This window comes from Eschrichtius robustus, chromosome 17, assembly GCF_028021215.1.
Source record: "Eschrichtius robustus isolate mEscRob2 chromosome 17, mEscRob2.pri, whole genome shotgun sequence".
Lineage (NCBI taxonomy): Eukaryota > Metazoa > Chordata > Mammalia > Artiodactyla > Eschrichtiidae > Eschrichtius > Eschrichtius robustus.
Genome location: NC_090840.1, coordinates 69,043,531 through 69,047,318, shown reverse-complemented (window position 1 = coordinate 69,047,318; position 3,788 = coordinate 69,043,531).

Genomic DNA, 3,788 nt, shown 5'->3' with positions numbered 1-3,788 from the left:
ATAAAGAATAGAAAGCCAGGAGAAGGGTACTATTATTTTTTTGAATACCCGCAGTGGTTATATTAGGAACCATTGGGTTACATTAGGAAGCTCTACCTAAAGGAGAGGCACCACATTAATCTCTTAATATAATTTGACACATTCTATCATCGTTACAACTCTGTAAAGCAGGTATTCTCCATTTATCAACTAGGAAATAGAGTTCCAGAGAGGTGAAATATGATTTCAGGATTTCACAAATGGATCATGCAATCTTGCATCAAAAGTGGGATTTGAAGTTAAGGTCTTTCTTATTCTGGATCCCCTCCCTAAGAAAATCTGGTAGATACAATATTCTGCCTTCAGGGAACTTTCACCTCTGGCTTTAAATTGTGCTATCCTCTTCCCTCTTCTTTTGGGGGTGGGGGAGGCATTGGTGGCGGGAGGGGGAAGAGACTGATAGAAATGCATGAATGTGTAATTAGCTTTTATATTCATCTATAATTAGGGGACATTTTACTTTTGCTTTACGAATCATGAATTACAAGTAGAAGGGGATAAACAACAAGTGTGTTTTTAAGAAAAGAAACCCAATTTTACTGAACGTTCTCATTGCTTGAACTCCTAGCACAGAAACAGTTAAATGCTACCAAGAAATAATGAACAATCTTGCATTACATATAATATTCATGGAAATTTAGAGCTGAGGTTGTGTTCCTTTGTGGGGACCCACAGCTAGACACTTGACATCCCACAATTTCCACCCTACTCCTAAGTCAGTTTAATTCACATTACATGTAAGAGTACATACGTTAGATAATATATTTTAAATTATAACTTAGCATGTAAAAACCACCATACAACTAAAAATCACAAAGCCAGAGTCTGATTCAGTGAGACGAACTTGGGCTCTGAAATTTAAACCAGTTTCTCAAGAGTTGACCACCTAAGGCAGGGTCCAAACAAAGCCTGAAGGCTTCAAGGTTTGCAGGAGAAAATTAGTAAGTGAGTTTCCCCACAGAGGTGTGAAGTCATCAGGCCAAGGTAATACTTCTCAGAGGTGTAACTGCTGTGTGTGGGGGTAAGGTGGAGGTGAGGGGGTGGAGGTGAGGGGGTGGAGGCAGGGTGGAGGTGGGGGGTGGAGGTAGGGTGGAGGTGAGGGGGTGGGGTGGAGGTAGGGTGGAGGTGAGGGGGTGGAGGCAGGGTGGAGGTGAGGGGGTGGAGGTAGGGTGGAGGTGAGGGGGTGGGGTGGAGGTAGGGTGGAGGTGAGGGGGTGGAGGTAGGGTGGAGGCAGGGTGGAGGTGAGGGGGTGGAGGCAGGGTGGAGGTGAGGGGGTGGAGGCAGGGTGGAGGTAGGGTGGAGGTGAGGGGTGGAGGCAGGGTGGAGGTGAGGGGGTGGGGTGGAGGTAGGGTGGAGGTGAGGGGGTGGAGGTAGGGTGGAGGTGAGGAGGTGGGGTGGAGGTAGAGTGGAGGTGATGTGGTGGAGGTAGGGTGGAGGTGAAGGGGTGGGGTGGAGGTAGGGTGGAGGTGAGGGGGTGGAGGTAAAGGGGTGGGGTGGAGGTAGGGTGGAGGTAGGGTAGAGGTGAGGGGTTGGGGTGGAGGTAGGGTGGAGGTGAGGGGGTGGAGGTAGGGTGGAGGTGAAGGGGTGGGGTGAAGGTAGGGTGGAGGTGAGGGGGTGGGGTGGAGGTAGGATGGAGGTGAGGGGGTGGGGTGGAGGTAGGGTGGAGGTGAGGGGGTGGGGTGGAGGTAGGGTGGAGGTGAGTGGGTGGAGGTAGGGTGGAGGTGAGGGGGTGGAGGTAGGGTGGAGGTGGAGTGGAGGTGAGGGGGTGGAGGTAGGGTGGAGGTGAGGGGTTGGGGTGGAGGTAGGGTGGAAATGAGGGGGTGGAGGCAGGGTGGAGGTGAGGGGGTGGGGTGGAGGTAGGGTGGAGGTAAGTGGGTGGAGGTAGGGTGGAGGTGAGGAGGTAGGGTGGAGGTGAGGAGGTGGGGTGGAGGTAGAGTGGAGGTGATGGGGTGGAGGTAGGGTGGAGGTGAAGGGGTGGGGTGGAGGTAGGGTGGAGGTGAGAGGGTGGAGGTAGGGTGGAGGTGAGGGGGTGGGGTGGAGGTAGGGTGGAGGTGAGGGGGTGGAGGTAGGGTGGAGGTGGAGTGGAGGTGAGGGGGTGGAGGTAGGGTGGAGGTGAGGGGTTGGGGTGGAGGTAGGGTGGAAATGAGGGGGTGGAGGCAGGGTGGAGGTGAGGGGGTGGGGTGGAGGTAGGGTGGAGGTAAGTGGGTGGAGGTAGGGTGGAGGTGAGGAGGTGGGGTGGAGGTAGAGTGGAGGTGATGGGGTGGAGGTAGGGTGGAGGTGAGGGGGTGGGGTGGAGGTAGGGTGGAGGTGAGGGGGTGGAGGTAGGGTGGAGGTGAGGGGGTGGAGGTAGGGTGGAGGTGAGGGGGTGGGGTGGAGGTGGGGGGCAGCGGAAACCTTAGTACTTTGCAGCTTGGTCCCTGGGGACGGGCTGACACCTGGTGTTGTAGTAAAATTCTTGACCTCTAATCACAGCCCCCTACACCACATCCTTCGAGACGTGTTGAAAAGCATCGCTCCAAGTTTACTGACTTTTCTGTTTTGACTTGTTCATTATTGTAGAAGATACATGATAAGGAGCAAGAACCCAGTTTTCAAGGCCTAGTCGAGATCGAAGGAAGTCCACACCTCACAGGAACCTTGGAGGAAAATAAAAAAGAAAAAAAGAAAAGAAAAGAAATCTCTTTTATCCTATAGTAACTTCCGCGAAATCTCCAAAAACCGAAATAGTTAATTTGTAAACTCGCTTTCATTTTTTCCTAAACAGTGCCACCTACTGTCCATTTGAAGTCATCAGGAAGCTTGTTGGCGAGGACTAAAGAGAAATAAAGAAAGGGGAAAAAAGGAACAGAGAAAATTAACTCCCAGCCTTGGGTCATTGGAAGAAAGATGAGGAAGGCCATCACGAAGCAAAAATAAGTATTTTGACTCGTTATCTTTTTAAAAGGCTCGCAAGAAGCAAAAGTCACTTAAGACATTCCCTTAAAATAGCTTTTTTAAGGGCGCTATTTTGGAGTCCTCTAGAGGACGGTTTTTATTTTGTTTTATTTTATTTACAATGCTCGCTGTTGGCGTATTTTAATGGTAGGGGACCAGGTTAAGAAAAAATACAATTATTTTTCTACTTTTTCGCCCACCCAAGGCGGAACTTCCATGTAAAAGGGACTTTGGACACTTGACATCAGCTCAGAAACTTTTGAGCTGGCGGGAAGAAAGGGTTAACAAGTGGCAGAGCAGTCACTGATCTTTTAGAGTTTCAGCCGGCTTTCGGAGGCTCCAGGTGTATACACACACACACACACACACACACACACACGCACACACACCTCCCAGCTCTCTCTCCCCAGGGCAGTTACTTAGCCTAAGGGCACCATTTGGTCTTAAAGCAAATTACTTAAACAGAACTGGCAGTGCATCGCGAAGTGGGAATCCTTGTAGCTCAGAGGAGTCAGTCTACACAGCGTGGCCTCCCGGCTCCACTGCTGGAGGAAAGGAGGGAATCAGGTGGTGGCCAGCATGTGTGCACAACATTTCTCTGCACACGTTTGCAATCAAGTTAATTGAATTCATTGGCGTTTAGAACCGGTCGCTAGCTCAGAGAGAGCTTTGAATGGCCAATTTCTCTCTCCCTCTCCCCCTCCCCGCCTCCCGCCCGCCCGCGCTCCCAGTTCCCTCCCCTCCGGGTTCCCCAGTCCGCACCTCCCTTCTCCACTCCCCTCACCCCCCACTCCCTCCTCCGCCCTATTAAAACA